Source organism: Varroa destructor, unplaced genomic scaffold (genome assembly GCF_002443255.2).
Source record: "Varroa destructor unplaced genomic scaffold, Vdes_3.0 BEIS01000002.1, whole genome shotgun sequence".
NCBI lineage: Eukaryota > Metazoa > Arthropoda > Arachnida > Mesostigmata > Varroidae > Varroa > Varroa destructor.
The window spans coordinates 38216621-38242082 of record NW_019211455.1 but is presented as its reverse complement, the minus strand read 5'-3'; the positions used below and the strand labels follow the sequence as shown (position 1 = coordinate 38242082).

Sequence of the window (25462 nt, the reverse complement as noted above, 5' to 3'; positions counted from 1 at the left end):
GTCGGTACCATTATCGATAATTGACTAATTTCCCAATCGAAGATCCCTGTGGCGGTTTACCGGTGACGTGTTTGCCTGAGGAAGAAATGCAAAGACGTCTAGGTCTGACAGCTAAACCAGGCATCATTTTCTGCATACTGGGGGTCACATGCTGCTTGAAGGGGCGTTTAGCGGCCCGCTAGATAGAAAACTTGAAACTTTAACATCATTCAGCTCAAGACAGGTAGCCGAGACAGTCGCACTGGCGATCTCACTCTACACATTCTTACTATACTAAATTAGTCATGCGTAACAGACTTTTTCTAACATGTAATCGCGTTGTAATGCAATACATTATGGTTCAAAAAGCTAGATCTCGATTCAGAAATATAAAAAAAATTCCAAACAATTTTGCTCTATATGAACCTAGCTGTGAAGAATCTGTAAAAAAAAAAACGCTAAATTTCAAAGGCGGCGAGACGAAAACTTGACAAAAGAACAAAATAGAAAGCTTGTCGATCATTGAGGCTAGGCTTTTTCCGCAGCAATGGCCGAGAAACGACTGAGGAGGTATCCTTCGCTAGCTGATAATGCGTGCCTTATCTCAAGGCACTAGGGACACATCACTCACTGAAGAGAAAAGAACAGAAACAAAGAGAGCATAAAAAGCCATGAGCCACCAATGAGAGCAGCAGAAGCAGGAACGGACGGACTAATCGTGGCTGACGCTACTCAGGATGTGCGGAAAGATGAACGTCATATGCGTCAGCAGAAGTCAAATAAAAACAAAGAAACGCTATTTAAATACGCTCGCACTGTATGTGTTTAATCAACAATCTAAGCGTTTATATTGTGACTTTAATTCGATAATAATGATAGTATTACCAAACACCACATATATGAATTGATTGAATACTCATTTTTCCTTCGGAAGCTGATCTCTGGTTGAAGCCTCACAACTTGTCCAATTGTTCCATCTCTTCACTTAAGTTAACCGTAATGCTTTGTTTACACCCCCTAGTAGCGATGCATCCGAAGCTATCCTTTGTACGGCCACGCAGAAAGGCTTCAGCATCTGCAAAAGAAGTTTGTCAGTTCTAAAAACATAACGATATAACTTTAACTATAAAATGTTTACTATTGGCTAGCTTCGCGCAAGTGTTCCCTATGGACTTATCAGATTTTTGCGCGTGTCCTAGATTCTATAGTCAGTGTGCGATAGTTCGTCGTGGGCTCATGTAATTTAGGACTGCGCATATCAGTAAGTTGTACCTTTAATGTCTACTTGACCGAAAATATCGGATGTACACGAACCTATCTCGGTTCCAGATATTATTGGTTCAAATGGCAACGCAGCGTTCGTTACTCGGATTTCCCTTCCTCGAATGAGCTCACTAAGCGTACCAACAAAATGGGAATTTTCGAGCTCCTAATTTCCTAAATATATATATATATATCACGGCGATTGCTAATTAATTTAACTCCAGGTATTTTCGTCGCTATGCAAAAACGAGATACGCCCGAATGAATTGCATTCGTGCTAATAGAAAAACGGACAGTCTATTTTAGGCGACATTTGGTTGGAGGATTCTCGTCAAAATATGCACTCACGACTGCAGCATGAAGATGTCTCGTCACATGCAAAATGGCTGTTGGAGGAACTCTCCTGATTTTTTGTACATTTGTCCTACCGTTCCTTCGTGTAAGTAACCAAGTGCTTCTCGAAGTGGACTAATAGTCGGATTTGATGGCCGTTTTCAGGATACGGAAAGTCCCACGAACTTGAATCAAGAGAATAAGCGAATCGAAACCAACGTTGTGTGTTTTTCACTCGATCTAGGAAGCAGTTAAAGTAGGACGATAAAGTCCTTCCAAGGCTGCTTTCTCGTCCGATCCCTTTCCAGCTGGCGATAGAAATTAAAGCGTGCTTCGTCCTGGTGGACGACCTATGGTGACGGATCCTATGCTAATTAAAGTTCTCCGAATCGCATGTGGAATAAACCACATATATTTCCATCTGATACGTTCATATTTTACTCAGTTCCTGCATTTTTAGCATTTGAGTTATACTTCTGTAAGACATTACCGTGTGAAAAGCTAGCCTCTGGACTTTAAGCTTTGCTTCCATGAAAAACATCATCGATCGTGGCAGTACTTACTTATCTTTCGAGATTCGACATTTGGCCACCCCGCTGGCCTTTAACATTCCAGCTCTCGTTCGTGAAACGTTTGCACTATCTGCGTAAGGCCTTCTTGCATAATGACTTTACCAGTGTTCGATGAATTTGTGCAAAGCTGTGACCTTCGAGCTACTACAAAAACTTGGCCACTGAGAGTTTATTTTCGAGGCTAAAAGATATTTTTCCACTCATAAGCTAGCCAAGTGGTGGAATATTTATCATCCAAGTCTCGTTTATAAGTGGAGCAGGGTTCAAGAGTTATTCAATTTCGCTTAACAGCCTAATATTGTTTAGAGCTTTGCTACTGTTACGTTGGTAAATATTTGACACTGACGTTTGTTAAAAGTTCGCTTAGCAATAATCACTGCTTGATAAATTAGAACAGTGAAGCGTTTGGAAATGGTCGAAGGCAAAAGATGAATAGGGTCGTGTTATGATGAGCAATCGTTAGAGAAGCAAAGGGACGACGACGACTAGGACGGTCGAGCGTAAACTGCTGGAGGCGCCGCGATCAGTGTTCCTAAAGCGGGATTCCTTTCTCGATCGGAGTTGAGATATATTGCAATATACAGATGGGGCGGACCGTCTAAATTGGGAACACTGCTCATGCTTTATGTTTCTTCCCTTTGCGTGTCTATTCGGTATAACAACTACGACAACGAGCGTAACTATTACGTCAGTTCGGAAGTTAAATCATTCGTTAGTTATTTTAAAAATGTTCTTTCTATATATAGTTTGTCGATAGGATCATTTTCTAACGGCATGCGTCAAATTTTGGGCTGATAGTGGACCAAGTGTCTGTCCTAAAAATGCAAGAGCTTCTTGGGGCAGAAATTCAACAAATGTAAAAAGGCGCGAAAAGTTTCAAAGCGACGAACTTATCCGGATAATCCAATTTACGATTTTTATATATATATTTTTCTAAAACGGTCACTAATTTTTTCTATCCAAAGCCCGAATGTATTAAAAACAGCTTCTTAGAGCATTTTGGTAAGTTTTTAAAGCCTTTCAATCTGCTGCAAATAATATAAACCGTTGATTTCATACAACGCAAAAAGACTGGCTATTCTGAAAACGACGTACTCCTGTACGCCGTGACGAGTTGTTTGCTCTACTCTAGAGAGAACTAGGTTTCGTCTGGGTCTTTGAGTAGCGTGTGGGCGCACTTTCGTTACTATTTTCAAGTTTCCCAATTGCAACGCATTATCTTAACTTTTTTTTGACTTCTTGGCCAATGTCTCAAAAGTGGAATTTCGCGATCTATTTCATACGAACGCAACCCGGATGCTCGGGACTTTTTAAGACCGTCGGCCGCATACGAACAGGTGCATGGAATGCCCTATTCTGTACGTATGTTTATTTAGTGAAAAACAGTTTCTCATTGATCTAACTTGAAGTCCGCCCGAAACGTGTTGTGTTTGCGGAATTCTTCCTGCAAAGCATCTTCTTTTCTTCCTCGCTCTTCACGAAAAAAAGTTCACCGCGTCCAAATTATGCGATGCCAATTATTTCTTCTACCATATTCGTATTTATTTGCTATTGCAACACCTATTCGTTCTTCTTCGTGTATTTATTGCATATAACTGGAGGGTGCTGTGATGACTATGTTAATAAAACTACAATTATACAAATCATAGGGCAAGGATGTCAGTGACGCAAAAAAGTAAGAACGTTAAACAAATGTTGCGAGCGATATAATTATGTATTTCGAAAGAACCAAGGCACGCAGCCTATCTTGCCAAAATGAAACATACCTGACAACCTTTTGCCGCTTACCGTGATGGTCCATAATTGAGGCTTTGCTACGGGAAAATGAAGTTAGATGGCAGGAGGTTAATGAAACTAAACGAGGTCTCGGAGTTCGGCTTATCTGTGTTAGGAATAATTATGATGAGGGTCCGACTTACTTGTGTCTTTATTGAATCTGCTTGTCAACAGAAGTAATTCGAAACGCACGCTTGAGGTAACGAGGGTATCTAAACAAACGGTGTGTGATGACAGCCGACCCCATCTTGCGAGTTGAAACATAAAGCGACTGGTCTATACTGAACCAATGGCAGCTTAGCAACAGCGCAGTGGATCTCTGAAGCAGCTTCGTCTGTTAATTATTATTGTTTCCGTATTGAACTCTCTTGAGTCCCATCGTGTATCGCGATTTTATATATATATACAATATTTGATGCGAGCTCGCATAGAGGCTCAAGTCCTATCCACTTGTTGTGTAAGCAAGGTAACGTATACTTAAGTTTGCAGTCAAATTGATATCAACGGTTGCTTGCACTGCTCTCCGTCGATGGATGGTAATAATTCTATAAGCTTATAATGGTACCTTTTCAGACAGCTGCTCTGTGTCGTGCCACTCACTTCAGACACGCAGCTTTCATCATTACGCCTATTTTCTGTAGTCGTCGGAGCAAAGCTCAGGAGCATTGCTCCCGAACGCAATTCGAAGCGCATATAGAGATAGCTTTCCGCTATTGGGGATTTCAATAGCAGCGAAAAAGAAGCGAGGAAAGCAAACCTGTACGTAATGTGCCGTGGCATGTTATTTGTTGCTATTGAGGTTGCAAAGCAGAAAGGTTCAAGGGTGTTTTCGACAGTATTTCTAAGTTTCGTTCCTTAGCTACTACTCGAAGTCGGGGGAAAGGGAGACTTTGGCTTTGCAGACATGCGTGGGGTAAGATGACAAGCAAAGCGAGGCGCATTCGATGCTCCAAACTGCTGTTTCTGCTATTGAGCAATGCTTATCGGGCGACTTGATCTGAAAGCTCCACGGTACACTTCGTTTCAGAGGCTCTGTTTGGTGGTAGGTAGGTGCTCTTCGAATCGGCCTGGTCTGTTAACCAGGGTGACAGTGCTTCTCGGTCTCTCAAGCGGCCTTTGTGGCCCAATACGAACAAGTAATGACTGGCCTTAAAGTGATGGAACAATCGGAAAAATCAGTCGAATAACCTTCAATAACACAACAATGCCCCTGGCCAAAAGCCCTAAAGGATACTGGTAACTCACACGAGGTCCAGAGACGAGTTTCCAATATCCTGGGCACGGTCGAAACTTTCATGTCTGATTGTAGTCAGCTCCGAAACAATTTGTGACATCGAATAATAGTTATTCTGTTATTCGTTCTCTATTGTTACAGCTGTTTCCCCAGGTTAACTGTCCCAAGCCCAAGCCCAAGCCCAAGCCCGGGCTATATTGCGTTGTCGAAATACTTTGCAGGACAAAATTTGCAATTGCTATTATCCGGTTGGTAGTCGTTAAGGTTTTTTTCACACGCTCATCTACTCGACAATCAATGCATTTGAAGCTAAATTTTTACCTTGGATAATAAAGCATCGCCCTATGCTTAATATGATACTTAAGTTTATATGATACAGATGCTTGCAGGTTATGTTTACAGCCGTTCAGACGCATGGAAAGCATGCCTTGTAAATTATGGCAGAATGTATTACATTTAAGCTAATTAGTGCGTTACCTTAAAAGGGAGGTTCGTTTTCAAAGAGCGGCTTCCCGTATTTTGATCAGGTTATGCTCATATTTCTCTTTATAACCGCGGAATATAAGCTAATACTCGTTTGAAAAGTAAGCGTTAAGGCAGCTGGCTTCAACACTTGGGAGCGTTCCTTTAGAATGAAGGCTAGGCTATCTGCACTTTATAATGACACCTCACAGCTGCGATACTTTACAGATAACTTTTTTCGGGTTTACTACTTATCTGCGGCCTCGACTTTTCGATCACTGCGCTCTGGGTGTCCCTGTGCGATTACTCGATAAATGCCACTCTAAGCTTTTTCCAAGCACTAAAATGCTCTATTATACTTCTTGGTTTATAAAGAACATGTATCTTTTTATTATTTCAACGTACCGTATTAGCACGATATCAATGCAATGCACCTTGCTATTTTTGCATATGCAATGTCGAAAGAAGTACGTACACGATAAGGATAGTCCGGGGATGTACCGGTTCCCACCCTCACGGTAGGAACTGTACTCTGTAAGAAAAATTACGGTTTCCCCATTTTTAGCAGCTGAATTGTTATCATTCGAGCGAGACAAACAGGTAAATTAGAGATATTAGTATTGACCATTGGCGCTGCTTTGTAGGTGGCATATATATCATAATTTTGTTATCATACAGAAACGTCTGTGGCTCCATGATGAGCAAAATTCGGTACTGATAACCTTCTACAATTGAACGCTTTTCTTCCACCTAGCCTGGCATGGTTGTTTTTTTGAAGAGGCACCAAACTTCATGCAATGGTTTGGTGCCGTTTAAACAATGATGTGTACAGTTCCATGTCCGAACGAGACAAAGATCTGGTGTCCTCCAATATACGGGTATATTTTCTCTGGAGCACTTAAACTCGCTAGAAGCTATTAAAAAGTTTAGGTTTTCCTTACGTGCTAAGAGCGAACACATTAAATAGAAAAGTGCTTTAGAAAATTTTAAAAGTACTAAGGGCTTTACCGCAACGTAATCAACAAAAGCGGGGAGTGTATCTTGAATGTTCTCCACTACAAAAAAGCACACTTCTTCAGGGCTATTCTTTATATATATATGTATATATATATGTATAATATATGTATATATATATATATATATATAATACCTCTGTAAATTGATAAATTTACAGAGATCCGTAAAATTGTTCGTTCCCTGAACAGCAGTTACTCAAGGATAGTTCAACAGGCATTTAGTAGGATTACATTAACATTGGTCTATGCGTCTAAGACCTTGCGTCAAGTTGGAGACGTCATCTATAGAAATCCAGATGCATAAAACTTGCTTCTCGGGGTTACTAAAAGGTGCAGCCAAAAAGATTTTTTTGCGAAAAAGAAACAGCCAAATGTTACATTGGCGCATATACTGTAGTTTTACTGCTATTACTCAGTTATGCTCGGTTTTGAACCTAGACCTAGAAAACCTATCGTACATAAATCTTCTACGTACAATTAGACAGGCAAAACGCTTCAATGGTGTGTAAGGCGTGACAATGTGATATGAAAAAATGCATACTTAAAATGACGCACGATCGGAACATAGCAGAGAGCATCTCTGCGTGAAAAGCGAGACTGTTTAAAACCATTTCAAAAAAAGCCTTTCTTTAAACAAACGCAGCTACTTAACCATCATTTTGGACTAGACGCATTTATCAGTTACTAAAAATAGAAGAATATCACCACCTATTGCTTATTCTCGGAACAAGTTCTTATCTGATAACAAACAAATGGCAAGTTTCGATATATAAGCCACCTTCAAAGTAGGTTACAGGCAGTCGCTGATAAAAGTGAAGTGCAACTTACTGAGCTCACAGTCGTTGTATTGTATCGCTGATGAGTGATACGGGGCTACCGCATCACTGTCGACAACTGCTTACGGCATGCATCATTTTTCAGATTCTGCGGTTAAGGGGGCGGTGGAAGTGACTCCCTCCGGAACAGAACTGATGCAACAAAAAGATATCATATATGTGTAAGAGAAATAACCTTGACATTACATAGCCATCTAACAGTAAATGCCTTGTCTTTAAAAAGTAAATCCATTATTTACCTTCAGGAACAACATTCTCAGCCCTTGTGATTCGGCGAAGACCTAAAGTAGTAGAACACGTAAGCCACATTGACTAGTTAACGGAAAGGAACTTAGACCTAGTCGAATATCTATTCAGGTAGGCCAAAGTTAAAACTAACCATGTCGTTGTCACATATCTTTTTACCATAGTCGTTGAATTATCTACAAAGGGGGCTACTATTAGAAATCTTTAATGATGAAGCGGTTAGCTACAAGCCCGTTTGACTTCCAAGTGATTCAAGCAGATGTGCTCTTATAATTGAGTTCTTGCCATAAAAAAAGCACTCGGGAATTTGATTTTCGTTTCAAGCGTCACAGGTCGCGCTTCTTTAGCAGCAACTAAACATAGTATTCCCATGCTATTAATTTATGACAGGTAAAATAGTCTATCAGGACAGCACCGCACAGGTTTCCTTAAACTTTTTTTTTCGCAGCTAGCTGGGTTCTAGCTGGCGCCTAAAGTCAAGTGGGAAAGCTGACCCAATCTGCATCGACCCGATCTCGCGTTCACTTGAAAAGTGCTTGTTTTTTCATTCATCCAGTTCAAATTTCGGTTTAGGTCTGTTAACCCAACCCAAGCTGGTGGCGTCTTTTTTGTACTTAAGTGCCAACGCACACTACGGTCCTTTGTTTATGTTGATAGCCAAGGCCCCAACACGTTTAGTTGGCTATTCACATATTCAATACAAATTTTAACTTAAGGTTGACGCTATTTCTGTGAAAATGTTTTCTCCTTAGCATTTTAAAACAAGTACTGCTACCTAACAGTCTATAAGCTGATCAGCTTTGACTAGTAGGCCAACTTTGGCTCGCTTTTGATCTAAGCTCTGGTAGTAAATAAATAATAAAAAAAAAAGATAATTATACAGGTTCAGTTTTACAGTGAAACAGGAAAACATGTCTGGTATAACATATGAATACGAAGAGAAGCAAAGCCTGCAAAAATTAATCAGCTGGCAAAACTAGATTAAAGAAGCAAGCTACCTGAAACTCTTGAACGCTCCTGAAAACCAAGGTCAGATGTAATGGTGTTTTGCGCTATGTCGAACGGCCATTTGTTTTGTCTACGAATGATTTTGTGTATCTTTCCTTGTCTAGATATTTTCCCATGGTGCGCAACTTAATATTAAAATAAATAGTCGTCAGCTACTCTTAGTAGGTCGTAGAATAAAAGAGAATTTGTCAAATTGGTCCTTTAAGTGCTTTGACACGTTGTTGTCAAGTTGTTTATATAGTAAGTCAAACTTTGTTAGCCCGTACTGAGAGGGTGTCACGAAGGTACTGCAAGTTATAGGTGGGCAACTGGTTACAAGTCAATGCAAGATCAGCAAGCTATTTCTTTAAGGTCATACCAGATTTTTGGATATACATATGGGTGACTATTATCGCATAAATCAGCGAATTTTGAAAGACCTAAAAAAGAAGCGCATGGTTGTTTACGTCACCACTACGTATCCGTAAAACCGAGAAAAATATTTATATATGTTTCAGACCGTCCAAGCCGCATAGATATACACTCGAGAACTGCGCGACAGATGGCCTAAAAATCAAGTTATTTTTTTTGGGATTGTACTATATTGGTGTCTAACAAAAACGCAAAGCTTCACTTAACTTCTCACCACAACATTCAGATACGGCGTAACAGGGCTGGTTCAGTTAGTTCTTGAGACCGCCTCTATTGTCGAATCTATTGTTACAAATTTCAATTGCCGAAATAGGTGTTATCTTGCCGGCGAGGTTTTTAAATTATGATTGGTACAGTTTACTCAAGCTCTACAAAGCACGCTCGTCGACTTTTACTACGCGTGGCCTGAAAATTGCTATAGAACAGGACGACTTCCCATTGTTTACCGCGTCTTTTGAGTCTCGTGCGCAGCCTCGTTCGCTTGATGCAGCTAATGCAGATTTTAGTTGGTCGTTTTCTCTTTCTTAAGCATTCGCCAGTGCGCGAAGTCCTTCTGTCTCGCTCGTTTTAGGATAGCGAACTGTTTTAACTCTAAGGTTAAACATACCTTCCGAACTACATGTTCGCTGTTTACCATTGTCGAAACGACAGCACTCGTCATCAGCGGTGAAGGTTCGATGTAGAAACGTGTTATTGGAGCTTCGTGTTGCTTGGTGTCAAGCGACACGCTGAGGAATAATGAAAAGCCATATGTCTTTGTGATGTTCGCTCAGTTCACGATCTCCTATTTTTTTATTATATTTCATACAGTTAACGAGCTCTTTTGGAGAGAATGGATCACATCTTCCAAGTCCAAAATCTTCTTTGTAAATTTAACAAACCCTTTCAAGGAGTTTCCTGAGTCAAAAGCCATTTACCCTTCGGGCAGCTTCGATAACTTTCTCGGTTTCCGCAAACGGCGAAATCGATTAGATGTCGCTAACGTACTTTCTAATCAGAAACAATCATCTTTGACGTCTGGACTAGAGATGCCATTTTGTTCGACACAGCAGGTTCGTGAACAAGGCATTTCCGAATATCATATAAACGAAAAAAGGGGTGGGCAGAAAAAGGAACTGATGTCTCAAGTGGTCCTAATAGGTAAACCCGATAATTTAGAATGGCTTTGTAAAAGCACGTAACACAGACAATGGAAAATATGAGCTCGAAATGTAGTTAAATATCACTAACAACAACGAAAATCCTATAATAAATAAGACGTAACTAATATTAATAAATAAAACGTGAGGCAATAGCATCCTTCTCTTTAACGTAAATTTCGAATTCACTCTTCGGTTCATAATAATTTATTTCCCTGATATTTTATAATGGCCTTTGTTTATCTCGGAAGAGACTGAAACGTACGACGTTCGACGTAGTGCAGATCACCTTTGTATGTTTCATCAAATTCTAGCTATATTTGATCGAATAGTGCATTTTATCGTCGGAAAGTAGGGTGCTTATTCGAAAGGGGCCGACGGAGCCGATGGTAAATAGAAATATATTCGCTTGCCGATACCCCTAAGCCGTACAAATTAGTCGAGGAAAGCATCCAAAAAGGGTAGTGGTCATGTGTACCTACTGTGTGGACATGATAAACCGTAACCGTACAGCATGCGACAGTAAGAACGAGCTAGAGATTTCTCTAAAATAACGAATAAGCCTCTTCACTGCCTATTTACATTCTGCCATGAGCACGTACGTTGCTTAAACATTTAAAATTCGCGCCTAATTTGTTTAACTTACTCTACACGCTTGAAATCAATAATGATATTAGTCTAAACAACGCTATGAGAATTATGCTAGGTGGGTCGATTCATATGGGGTGCACAATAGCATCTAGCTAATTTCTTGATGGATATTGGATATCTACGATTCTTTTATGAACGCCTTTTTTTTTTTTAAATTAACTTAATAATAAATAAAGATAAAACTTGGTCGTCACACGTTTTCCGTGCATGCTTTTAGCCTTGAACTGTCACAAGCATTGTTAGAATGTCAGTCCCATTGGTATATGGCTTCAAGAACGTGTCAAAACAATTATTTGCAGTGCCCTCTCACAAATTTCAGAGTTGTTCTAAACGCAAGACGACTCCTTGCGATGCCCACGCCAAGAAGGCCGCTTCTTCAGTCCTCTAATTGAGAAGTGCTAAAAATGTACATTGGACGTTACTGGCTCAGCCGGTTATCAAACATCATTTCATATAGTAAGCTAGACGTTCTCTACCGTACTTAACACAAAATGTTACTATAAATACGGTTGACTATTCAAAAGCTGGTTGCATTTCCTGCTTGTAGAATATTATTTCCTTCGTTTCTATTGGCTGCGTATCGCATTCGTATAGATCTATTAATTCTCTATTGAGGCAAAGAAGTGTAGCAAGCGATCGCGAATGAGTCCATCGATGAAGACGGATGGGGGTTTTCGTAGAGACGTCATCTTTAGTCTGGCGGCGTTCATTGGGCCTGTGGAACCTGGTCTGTGGGATATCGCTTTGAGAAAAGATTTTCATCGCTTGAGGGGCATAGTCCAGTTGCCGAGGAGACATTCCTTGGATTCCTTGTGGAGGCATTCCCGCTTCTGCGTGATTTCCACTTGAGCGATTCCAGTGTTGACGCTGCCGTTGGTCCTCTCTTCGCCAGCTGGGACGGCAGCACGATATAGCCAGGCTTCGTTCGTTCCGTACGCTCTGTCGACGCCATTGTGTGCCTCGTCGTGCAGTAAAACACACTTCGCAATATAGACACTTCGTAGAGGAGATATTGTCAGGAGTAACGGGGCCAGGAGCAGTGAACTAGCCGGAAGGCATGCATGCTTTTATAAAACAGGATTGCCTGAAATATTCGTCAATGGTAAGATTGACAAAGTACGTAAGTAACAGATTCGTACAGCATTGACTTTCTAAATACATGATCTTATGCCGTCAGTCACTTGGTACGTGTTAGTTCATTATAATACAAAGTATATGCAATGGCACTCTAGTTACAGGGCTCGCTTAGAGCCAACGATTTCGTACTCAACGAGAAAAGCTATAATATTGAAGTGTCCTAATTAAGCACAAGCTTTTGGCATTGTACCCATCTAGTTCCTTGAATTTCTGTGTAAGCTACCTTGAAAATTAAACTTCAGTGGGGACACGAAAGATACAGATAATGGTAGATGCTGTTGTGTCTATCTACCTATAATCGTTTTACGGGGCATGAATTAATTTACAAGCTAAAAAAAAAGGAAAGGAGGACTTCTATGATACTATTTGGTAAGAGCTATTACGTACATTATGACCCCAAAACACTCGATCTAGCTCTCAAATCAATATAAAGCTTAATTTTTTTGGTGTAAATAAAATCTCTGAAAACACCGCCCTGAAAGCTCCACGCTTTCTGATAGTTACTCTTTCAAGCATACAATATATAGTTTAAATTACATTAAATTTTGTTGGAATAGCTCGGCGCACTGGCAATTAAACATCGTCAATGATATACCTGGACCTGCATCTTTAAAATCCGCATCAGAGATATATATATATATATACTCACGGTTTCCATATTATGACATTGGTTTTTAGTTACTAGTAAATAAAAGATCGGCAAACAGTCAACATGATAGATTGCCTCTGACAATTTTGATTGAATGACATTGCTCGAAGCATGCTATTTTTATTTTCAGGGTCTTTTTTTTTTTTAATAAAAGCTTTTGGACTAAGTAACCGTAGTGAGAGCAGAAAATTTCTGTATTAAAACTTTTCGAATAATGGTCATTATTGAGAAGAACATGAAATATTATGCTTCGTTCTAGCAAGTACACAGAACATCGTAAACTACGAGCTTCAAATCTAGAGCCTCGATCATATGGTATAGATTACATTTCAATAGAAAGCCTTTAGATGATAGATATGACTAGAAACAAACTAAACGCAAAGGGGATTTTTATTTAAGTCTAGTTCATGACAAGTCTGACCTATATAAATGGTTTTACCATTTTCTATAGTTGATCCCAGTGAAAATTATGAGCTGCCGATTTCAATATAAACGATGGGCGTAGATGAATTCGTGTCGACGTAGCCTAACGCACCGAGTGTTCGACTCTACGTACTTTGCTTAGATGAAAGGTCCAAAAAACCTATGGACGAATCGGTAAAGCTCGCCATGAAAAACAATGAGCGCAAAGCGAAATAGGATTAAGATCCCCTCGAGGCTCTAACGAAAAAAACAAGAGCCCACAAGACCGACCACAAATTGAAACGAGACACACTGAAGCAGTGTCGACAAAAGTAGAAAATAAAGAACAAAGCTGGGCAAGGCAAGACCGGTAACGAAATGCCGCCCACTCGCCTGAGGCCTCCTTCGGTTACGACGACGACGACGACGACAACGAACAATAAAAAATATCTGAAGCAGGAGTAAGAAAATTGAGGGCAAGCGATCAAACGGGCAATCGACATGCCGGTTCTCGTGTCGGAATGCTTTGCCCAGTTGTATTTGAAAGGCTCAGCTTCATTCGAATCTATTCTCATTAAAGCTGTTCGTGTGCAGGCCAAAGAGGGCACGTTGCATTTACTTCGCAGAAAGGCGTGAAACAAATCGCAAGCAAGCGATACAATTTAAGTACCTGACGGTAGGATTAGTCATTAGTTTGTTTACAGCCTGCAGACACCTGCGAACAAAGGCTTGTTACTCGTTGTTTTGATACTAATATGCCTTTATGAACGTCTCCCACATTATCATGTGCCATAAAAAATCAATTTCAATTAGGACCAGTCGTTATATAAAAAAATTATTTCGATTCTTTTCGTTCATTTCATCAGCATTAAATAACGTACTATATTTAAAGCGTAATGGATCATCGTGACGACGGCTGAGCATCACAACTCTGCGCGTACAGTGGTTTATATTAGTTGGTAGCCTTTTTACCACGATGTGGTAAAAGCTAGTTTGTCGTTTGCATTTATTGATAAAAGTTTTGGTTTTTATTGATATTTTAACTGGCAATGGAACTAAACCTATGCCAGTTGGAATAATATTTTTACTACCTAAAAATTGGAAAAAAAAACGGGATTGGATGATTTTTTACGGTTTGGATAGGCGTATCCGACATTGATATTTGACTGGCAAGGCTTAATTTTAGTAGACATCATCAGCACTTCCTGTAAACGAAGTATTTAAGAGTCTCGTACATTTGTGCATTTTTGATGCGATTTGTACTATAGCGTTGAACGTTTGCTATTTTGATATTTGATTGATATAGAGAAAGATTGGGTACGATATCGGACCCACCAGCATGAAGCTTCCAACTGTAAACTTTACATATATCATTCTTAATGTCGCCAGTATGAATATCACGGCACTGCATACCTGTATCTGTTTAGACTCGACCCAATCGCGCGCAAGCCATAAGCATTTCGGTGGTTGCGTGATGATGATTTGGTGGTCAAATGGGCTTAGGCTTAAATATGTGCCTTATTTCCGTCCAGTAAACAAACAAGGCAGACAGAAATTAGCGCAGCTTTATATGTTAGGCTACAACGAAACCCTACGTGCATCTATCGATGAATCGGTATGTTATATGACACAAAAACGTAAGGCGAGCGGCGATTATTCAAAGGGATAGGGTTTCGTCCATGTAAAGGTAAGCTTTGACTTTGAACATAAATTGTCTTTTCGCTGAGGTTTAGAAGAATTTTTGTTGTGATTCAGAGCAGTAGTAACAATTTCTCAGACATGGATGCGTGGTGCTTTGCCGGTCCCGTTACACGGCGTTCTTCTATATTTTCCGTACCGAATAGTTATTGTATAAACATTATGGAAAAACTGATTGCGCAATATGCGTGATGCGTTTTTTTTACGAAATCAGGACGCACTTGCCGTACGTAAAATGTGATAAAAATGCTTTCCAAGAACTTATCGTAGAATAACTTAGTATTGAAAAATGCTGACTAAGAACTAACAAACACACTCAGAAAATAATAGTCAATAACTATCGACTGGGATGAGCCCATAATAAAAAATGAGAAACAGGACTAAAGAAATTGAATCTCTGATTTCCAGGTGTACGTTTCAGCAAAAAACATGTGGCAAACGCCGCTTCGGTTGTCTTCTCGTTTCGTTTGCCACAACCGCGCCGACCCAGGTCTGCCTCAGATGTAGTGCATCCTAACTATTGATCGAAGTTTCGATACGGAGGAGATTCAGACACGCCTTGTCGCCAACAGTGATCTCGAATTTCATGGGTTCAACAATCCAGCCCATGTCCCCTTTATTTATTTTCTAGAAGATTCGAGAAGGAGACATGGTTATGCAAATGGAATCATTAGGGTGTCATCTGCGCCAGCGTGCATTTGTCCTTAGAACCACGGAGCGGCGGTGCTTATCTCGATGAAGCCTGTTGGGCTTCACTCATAAATTCCGTTACAATATCAAATGTAAGGCGGAAGAGGCGATGTAATAGGCTAGAAGAGAGCTGTTTTTATATTAGTAGAACGCATTTTCGATAAGATGCCTTCACGCTATTCACATGTTGCGTACTACGGCGAAGCCATAAGGAATACCTTTATATTTTAGTGATTAATAAAAACGGTTAACAAGGTCAATTTTTTTTGTGATTGTATCTTTTATACTATGCTTTCAAGCATCTTATACATTGAAATTGCACGAAATCGCCAAACACCATTGAGTGACTTGATACGACTTGAGAGGCAGCAATATATACGTATACTGTCATGCTTCTGCACTAGATTCTTAGAACCAAGCGTCGCCAACATAAATTGGTGGCACGAAACGGTTAGCAAAACCGGAATGTTACAAAGAGCAGAGAAGCAGCGTAGCAACGGTTCCCGTTTTGCGGATCAATAAAGGAGGAACGATAGGCAAAGGACAACATTGAGAGGTTCAAGGGCAACTTCCTCCACGATCTTGGTCCAATGGAGTCTGCTGCCAGGACAGACCCAGTGAATGAACCGTCGATTGACCTGATGTACCAATTAGCATAATCTTGTTGAATGCTCTATCCCAGTTCCTGGCTGGAGCTTTCTCAATCCTTCTCAATGGGTGATGTCGATGGGCACTGCACGGAAACGATGATCAACGGAGCATTAGGAGATGTAGAAAAACAGAACCCCGAAATGGCGCAGGACAGTTCCCTCGCTCGAGCTTGGTAAAGATGACGAAGCAAAAGCGAGTAACGAAGAGTGTGACAGAGATGAGGAGTGATTGACTGGCAGAAAGTAGCGAGCCAAGATAGCGGTCGAGAAAGAAGGCGAGCTGTGCAAAAGCTGCGATGACAGTCAACGGCGATGATAAGGACGACAACGATGATGACGACGAGGGCGATGACTGGAGAACCAGAGGACGTTCGAAGACGAGCTGGCGTCGGCTGACATCAGAAGTGACAAAAGAGACACACGTGATTGCCTCCGGTTGGAGGCCTTCCCGCGATGTTACTCGACCCGCGGTCTCTCTAGATCTCCACACCATGCGCTTACTAACAACTCGCTATGCCGTTCCAACAGTAACACTAGCAAAAGGGTGCGGAGCCCCTCAGCGTGTCAGCTCAACTTGCTTCCCCCACTTCATCATACGATGTCATTGCGATCAGCGACACTCACTGGCCTGCCGCTGGTCTTGTTGCTTGCCTTACTGAGAACTAACCAATCGGTGTCGAACGCAAGGGCTTAAAGGGTTCGGCTGGCTTTGACGGGTCGACTCCATCTTTAAAAAGCGTCGAAGAGGAAACCTGTGAATGCACTTCAATGTGGCGGACAATTATTTACTTGAAACCAACGTTAATCTAAAACGCTAACTTTGATAGATAGCGCTTGCCTCCCCGAACTGTTACCTCTATCGTCCTTTTATGACACTTCGAAGGCGAGATTTAACATGTTCTCTCACAGAAAACTAAGATGCCTAAAGCTAGAGGGCCGCATATCGTTATCGCGCTGACATCTTGTGTATTATTAAGTAGTGCTAGTATAGGCTATAGAAAGCGTGTTTTTAAATTGTTTATTATGTAAAGCTTCAAGTACTGTTGAACCGATACAGGTTTTGACAGTCTGCAGCTTCGGCAATATATATATATATATATATATATATATATATATATATACATTATAAGGTAAAGTAATACATCAATTTCGAAAATAAATTTGAAATTATTGGCTTAGACCATAAATAAAACCGATTCTTCAACTAACACAAAATGCAGTATTTTACTGCAGCAGCGAATGAATGTATTATGGAGGTACAATCCCTTTTCGCGACCTTCTTCCATTTCCGTATCAATTGCTTTAATCGTCTGTTAGAAATTTGAAAAGCTTAGCTGGTTTTTGAGACACTCTTTACTGAAATACACTGTTATGAGTCCCATCGTTGATAACCGGAAAAAGTACTAATCCATCGGTACGAACTTCAGTGATGTTCTAGGTTTAACGACCTTGGCTATGTGAGGCCTGATATTTTCGTGAGGTGGGATGATCTTATTTGATTTAGTGGATGTTTTCTGTTGGACTGCTTCACGTGCTGCAATGCTACAGGCCATATTCAGAATCATGTTGAGCGTTTTTTTTTTCTGCTGCTGCTGCTTGAGTATCTCCGAGTGTATGAGAGCCGTACAATCCAATTAATCTTAAATCGTGTTCTTCGAATAGAGATATAGTGTGACTCTTGGCTGACGCGGACCTCTCAAAGTTGCCCATTGTTTCATATGGACAATGGAAACACCCTTTTTCGTTACTCGTAATAATTCTGTGCAAGTTCTACCTGCAATTGTGGCCGCGTGTTGGCCAGTACCGAGCAATACGCATACTGAGGTTTAACGAGATGCCGTATTTCTTCACCCGTTTCATCCAGTTTCCGACGCGCCCAGACTGTGAATTTCTAATAAAATTTCACACATTTAAAGCGTCTAACAATATCCCACTGGCCGTAGCTCATTCTATTAGCCAATTCTGCAGCCCTAAGTGATTATAGATGACCGCCCGAGATGAAGCACATCCTCCAGTTCCAAAACCCTATCTCTGAACTTAGTAAGCCCCTTGGAACAATCTTCTCAGTTTCAGAGTCCCTGCTTTTGAACGCACAGTCGTCCCGGACTACTTTGATAGCTTTCTGATACAGACGGAAGGCGAAATGAAGTATGTTTTTTCATCAGGGACAGCCATCTTTGAAGCCGTTGACCTTTAACGCAAAATGCAGTTCATTATACAGTTAAAGTACAACGCGTCTATAGAGAGGAGACAGTGCCTTTGAATAATGTATAGAAGGAGGTAAATAGTGAAGAAGTAATTAAACGCAGCACTTTAGGGAAACTGCCCGTACCATTGCCCAAACCTAATAATTTGCCAAAGATTTCAAACTGTAACATATTCGGTGGCCGTGTCAAGCAGTTTTCCTTTCGAGATTTACAGAAATAGATCCCATTTCTTGGCCTTATTCGCGTGCCAAATATAATAATCTTAAACTGCCTGGTCGTCGTTAACCGCTGGTTCCTTTACTGCGTTATTAAGTACTACATATTCGCAGCATTTTCGAGTGCTATACGTGTCCATAAAAACGCAATTGACCGGTCGGCCTCGCCGATTATGCAAAATTTGCTCCTATAGTAAGGACGGAGTTAAGGGCAACGATGATAAGGACGCGGTATCGCGACTTCGTTCTCCTTCATCCTTGCTACGTTTCTGCTGTAATAACCAAAGAGCAAATCTATATTTAGACCCTTCTGGCAACTCTCCACAAGCTAGGCCATTGAGGTAAGGATAAATATTTTCAAATGTCCAGACCCTTGCGAAACCCGTAAGAAGAGTAAAAAAAAAAAAAAAAAAATTAGTTTCCGTACAAACGGCAAGATAAGCTGGATAACCTGCATCACGTCTGCAATCTATAGCAACGCTTGTGAATAAAGATTCAACATTACCATTGCGATGAGCAATGGTGCAGGAACTACTATTGTGCAGGAACTACTATTGCGATGAGCAATAGTAGTTCCTGCACAAGAATTGTTCTACCTTATAAAAATCAATAATATTCCTTCTAAATTGGTGAAAAAAGTGCTCGGTCCACATTCACTTGCGGTCCAGTCATATATTATAGCTTATGGTTGCTCTCGCAACTTTTTGCCTAATACGATTATGTTCAAAGGACACTACCGCGTGTGGCAACCCGAAGGAAGCAAGGCTGGCATTAAGTTGATTAAAACCTAACTTCTAGCACACTGTCAGGAAAAAAATATATCTTTTTGTTAAGAATTGGAAGCAGCTGTTTACCGTTGTATTTATTTAATCGAGGAAGATGTTTTAGAGTGAGCAAAGGCAGCATCCAGAACGAGCACGAGGGGCTATTTTCAATAAGTACAGTAACATATCTATCTGTTTGTATGTTGTTTGCATCCTTCCATTTGAATTTTGAATGAAGAGGTTCTTGCTTTAAGAAAAATGGCGAAGACAGCTCTTCTACTTACAAACTTACGATAACGATTCTTACGCATCGCGAAATACCTCAACAATTCCTTCCCGCGAGTACCTGTGAGACGTCCTTCTTCTTCCTCTACCCCAATCGCGAACGTTCACCTATTTCTTAAGAAGTATCTGTTGCTGCATATGTAAGCGAACGAGGACTGCCGGCAGAGTTTCAGGTAAACGCTGCTGCTCGACTACTATCATTCGCTCTGGTCAGAACGACAGTCTCCCTTGTGATGTTAGCAGCGGCAGCGGAAAAACTACCAGCGAAAGCTGCGGCACATTCAGAAGCAAATCACATTTTCCATCAAACGTTACGACAACAACAACTGCAACGGCAGTGCGTCGATGGCGATAACTCAACGCTCCTTGATTCACTTGTTCCACATCGTTCCTTCTCACCATATATTCCTCCGTTCACCATATTCACCCACTGAAGCAGTAACTGTAGCAGAATCAGACGACGATGGCGCGAACTTTTGCTGAATTCGAGTCTCTACCGGCGCGGCTTTCGACGTCGCTGCCGAAGTTGCCGCCCCCTGACTCCGTTTCTGCTGCTTCTGCAGTTCCAGTGGTGTGGCGGCGGCGGCGGCGGCTGCTGAAAGTGGAAATGGAATTTTCCGCTTGGGCAAGTGAAGGGGCCCAGAACGAGAAGAGACGATGGCAAGAGAAATCGCAGTGAGAGATAAAGTTGTCGTGTTACCAACTGATGTCAATATATTACACTTACGATTCGAAAAGAGAAAACCCATGTGTCTTTTTTTTTGCTTATCCGAGCCGTCATTGGGAGTTCATGGCGCATCAGCTCATGTTAAAATAAGAACTATTTTGCTTCAAATTCGCGTCAAACTGGACAGAGAACTCGAACATAACTGATACCTTCGTCTCTACAGAAAATATAAAGAATGTATATTAGAAGGGTTTCTGCTACTTCAGAATATTCCTAAATTCCGCCATGTCTATAATCAGCCTGGCTCAAGGTGCGTACACGCTGCGCTATACAGCCACTCAATCCTCCGATTTTTGGCGATCGTCAGGAGATGCACGAATAAATAGTTGGTCCTTGCTTAGGCTTTCTACGCCTAAGCCCAGTAAAGCGTACAACTGTGTAATGTTGAAATGTATTTTGTGGAGCCGAAGGTCTATATGGTTCTCCAGAATATTTTCGGAAATGTCATCATATTGCAGGTTGATATACAAAATCCACGCAGACATCTACAAAGCTTCTATTATTTTTAAAAGATGAATCGTTCTTCGCTGGTTATTTTAGCTTAGTTCCACTTAGCCAATACTGTGAAATGTTATAAAAAGCCCCAAAGTGGCTTGATACCTACTGATATAAGAAAGTAAAACAAGCTTTCCTTACGCGGAGAGAGCGCAATACATCTAAATACATCAATTTAGTATATTTAAGGTGAATTTTAATCGTATCAACGGATTACTTATCAACAAAAAGAACAAATTTTCCGCTTATAAATTGCTTTCAAGCCTTTTTTTATATTGTTAAAATCACATGTTTTTGCATAACCATTTCGGTGTGTTTGGCCTGAGGCCTGTCGCTTAGCTCGCACCTAGTGCCCTTATTTTCTTTTTTAGGTTATTTCTATTCTGCTCTTTACCCCTGTTATGTTCAGAACATGTATGACCTCATCATGTACATCGCATGTAACGCCTAACCTGGCTAAGGTACCACGTAGGGATGCTTCTCTATACCTAAACCAAGAAACCGTAAGTACTGTCTTTTGCTAGCTACGTATAACCATTTCTATGCATACGTATCTCAACGCTAATTAGATCCCATCAAAGTGGCGCCATTCGATTGCAATGTCTCTTGTTCCAGTTTTTTCCTATTTAAATTTAACACTCTTATTAAGACTTGGAGTTTTTAAAGGGCACTACAGGCCGATGAAGAAGTACCTACCAATCGACCTACAAGTTGTCGCAATAGGACTCCGTGATTGTAGTTCCAGAGGTGAGCTGCTGTGCAAGAATACACCTTACATTTTGTAGAAATGGAGACAGGCCGATTGCTTTTGCCTTAAAATGCCACAATGATATCATCCTATGGGAAATTAATCCACATCTATATATGTATATATATATATAACTACTAAAAGTTTACATCTATTTTTCTTGTTTGCTTGCTTGTCCGATTCCATAAAGTGGTTAAATTGAGCTGACCTTTGGCTATCCGTTAGATCTTCATTCCAAAAAGAGCTGCACGTAAGATAGAACCGACTGGATGAATATCTTTTTCCTGATGGGAGCTCATTTTTTACCCTACAAAGTGAAATTTTAGTCGCCATTTCTAATTATTTTTGGCCGTTTATTGTAAAAAATATACGAAACTTAATTTTGAGGTTGAAAAATAGTCCCGAAGTGCGAAAGTGTTTTATCAAAAGGATTTTTTTTTCTACCGATAGATTTTAATAAACTACATAAAATTGCGAAAACTCTACTGTCCGCATTAGCTGAAAAAGCCCTTAAGCTTTGGTGACCTCCCAGTAGTAAGATCAATCCTAATTTATTATAATGTATGTAATTGTTTGTTTCAGAAGAAATACATTTTAAGCCTCGGCGACATTCGACAGACAGCATTGACAGGTTAGGCAACTCTACTAATCATCATACCTATTAAATTGAAAGAGCGATTCGATCCTTTTACATGCCTCAAAGGTCTGTTAACGGCCGATAACGATACTAGATGCGTTCTGAAAACAATCAATCAGCTAACATTAAAAAACGCCTGCATAGAAGGCCAACATATATCACGAAGGAGACAGATCTAGAATTGGATGAGTTTCCTGGCAAAGATGTTACAACGGGCTGATGAAGCAGCTACCGAAGGATAACGGGTTCAATAAGGCAGAATAATTGCAATGGGATAACTGTTGGTGTGTGTATTTATTATAGTTTATGTTAAGTTAGGTGTAACATCAACGAATCAGATCAATCAACGATAAAACAGACGTAGAATGAAGCTTGCTTATCTTTCTATTATAGCAAAAAAACTAAGTGTCTCTATGTGTGGGTGCCCATGCCTGCCTGCCTGCCTGTTTGTCCACCTCAGACCGGCTTAGTAAAGTGGCCGTTCTTAGCTTATTTTTTTCTAGATTCGTAGAAGGTTATCCTGGAGAGAACCGTGCGTGAGATTTTTCCGTTTGGCTGAATCCTTTTTTGTAGGTAATACTTCCTAGTGACGAAAAGCCCTAGGCTAAGTAAGGTAAGTATCCTTGCCTGTAGTTTAGCAAATGTTGAGCAGTAGGGCAAGCTAGATAACCGTTTAAAACTTTTGGGAGGTTTGGTACTAGAGAACTGCTTATCTTCAAGCTCTACAAAAACTGGAGCTTTCTCTTTTTTGTGAAGCGATGATTTTTGCCAAAATTAGATGAAGTTCGATGAAGAAGGGGAATTAGATGAAGTACGTTGATGTAAAAATTGAAAAACATGTTAACGTGATGGAGAAGGCTGGGAGAATAACGCACTAGAGTCATTACATGAACATTTATGATTGAGCGAGATTGGTGTGCCAAAAAAAGTACTGCCTTCGTAACCACTGCACATACCTCGTTCATCAAAATCTCAGTTGACCCTAGAAGCTCTGCACTCGTTTCCCGTGGATCAATTCTTTAGGATCAAATTTTCTCAGTTTTTCGTTATTATCATAAAACATGGTACACTCTTCTCAAGACTCTCCTATGGTTTTTCAGAAGAACTGAAGGCGTGCTTGCAAGTAGTAGATAGGCACCCAGGCGAGCGTCGCGTTACAATCGCAACCATTAGATCGGTTCGCAATCGGCAAAACCCCGACATTAACATGATAGAGGGCGGCTGCTTACAATCCCATACTTCTGAACTAGTTGGGTCAGATTGTAAGCCTATTTTATAGAAGTAAAGTGGAATTTACTTCGGTTCATATTAGCTACATGAAGGATGGAGCTGATTATCTCCTTCAGTACCAGGATACATGCAAGGTGGTAACGAATTAACTATTAAACCAGATTACGGGATAGTGGCGATCTAATTGCCGGTCTGCATTCTAACTTTACCGGCCGGCTGGCACCGTATGACAAGTGGCTTATTTGAGCTCATTTTGTAATTAGTTGCTTCTCTACTTAGCTGAATTCATGAGGTGTAGTGAAGGTTTAATTGCAATGAGACAATCAGTTCCAATGAGCTATATTACTATATTGCAGTAGAAGAACGTGATTGTTCTGGCACGGTCACGAGATGGAGCGGAGTTATAAATTAACGTTAAGACGTTGAAGCCATCCCTTCTTTTTCCCCCCACCTTGAAATAGTAATCCTATTGAATTGCATTGAACTACCATTTGTGAGAACAAATGCACCTTGTAGGGCCATTATAGACAACTAAACGCTTAACGGCGGGTCATTACCAAAGACAAAAATACACCTTTAAAATCTTACAGTGTTTGTTGGTGGTCCACTGCAAATGTTATTCGCTACATCTTTATGAGCCTTAATTCATCGACTACGGCTGTCAACAGTTAAAAAAAATGATGGAAAAACATTACGTTGAGCAGCGAAAACAAATATACCGCTTTTATCGCAACACAACGTTCGACCTCACAGATCAAACAAGCTCACTGATTAACCCTTATTCGGTAGCATCCCAAACGTATATGTAGTATGATAATTTGCTATATATATTATACTAGGCGTTATATACCGTACACATAGCAGCTTCATGAGTCTCGCTAAAGATAAATTCATAAGACGGTTCCTGGAATAGTCGGCTTAGGGTTGACGAAGTTTTGCGTTGGGACTACCAATTATGGAATTAACATGTTGATTCTGCCATTCTTCGGTTAGTTAAGCCAGACTGCCCAGCAGTTAGACTTGTAAACAGCGAGAAACTTGTTTAGATCTAATAAAAGCAAAATATTAGAAACAGCTGCAAGGCTTTTTTGAGAAACGAGGCCTACGTTAGGTTTGAATCCTCAAGATTCCTTATTGCAAGATCATGCCTGGATTAACCTCACCCCGTTAGTGGTAACTCGCTCGACGAAGCTGTCAAGGCCTTTCTGTATCTTTCTGTAATATGATGGGAGAAACTTCACTTTTGTAGCTCTTACGGGTACAACAACGCATAGATATATTGCCGAGTGCTACTTAAAATTTGCTCGATATCAGCAAGTACGATACCATTCTGGAGTCTGTGTTCCTACTTGGGGATCACACTCATATTTTTCAGAATCACGTTCAGTCTTGTTGCCAGCAGACACGAACGAAATTTATAGTGGATTCTTCTCTGCGTAATGCCGCGCTTCGACGTCGTTTGGCTTGGATCGATTTTGCCTTTTGGGGTAGCAACAAACGTTACATCTCGCCAACGAGAAGGAAGCAGTCTTGAACGAAAACATTCGTGGAATAAAGCCGTCAAGCACGGTGCCCGCGCCGCGGCGTCCTTGGGGGTATTCACTTTAAAAGTGTCCGGTCGCGCTGCCCGCCTTGAGCGTAGACTTTCGAGCATCTGACTTACTCCCAAAACGGATAACTCTTGGCCGATTCGTCCGTCGTTGGTTCATCTCACCTTGCGCTAAACATTGAGATCCTTTGAAGTACGGTGCCATTGGATGAGAACACCCCAGCGAAATGGTTGATACGCACCAAGTCATTTATATAGCTGACATTCCGAGATACAAAGAGATCCTAGAAGAGAGGCAAGCTATTCTTCTAGGATCTCTTTGTATTGGGTTGCACATATATTCTGGCAGATCATTTTGACATCTGCGACAAATAGCCCCGTTGCCGGTTATCATGTTGCCAGTAGTTTAGAGGCATCTTAAGCACGGTGGACGAGATGACAATTGTCATCAAC

General features: G+C 40.7%; 2 long non-coding RNA genes across 2 annotated transcripts; both read right to left on the bottom strand.

Moving 5' to 3' along the window:
- Positions 1-9891: 9891 nt before the first annotated feature.
- LOC147757770 (uncharacterized) lies at positions 9892-20172 on the bottom strand. Its single transcript, XR_015321521.1, has 2 exons — positions 19623-20172; positions 9892-12010 (listed from the first exon to the last, which is right to left on the bottom strand). It is a non-coding gene; the product is annotated as an uncharacterized LOC147757770 (long non-coding RNA).
- Positions 20173-21560: 1388 nt separating this feature from the next.
- LOC147757769 (uncharacterized) lies at positions 21561-25239 on the bottom strand. Its single transcript, XR_015321959.1, has 3 exons — positions 24787-25239; positions 22252-22331; positions 21561-21657 (listed from the first exon to the last, which is right to left on the bottom strand). It is a non-coding gene; the product is annotated as an uncharacterized LOC147757769 (long non-coding RNA).
- Positions 25240-25462: the final 223 nt, after the last annotated feature.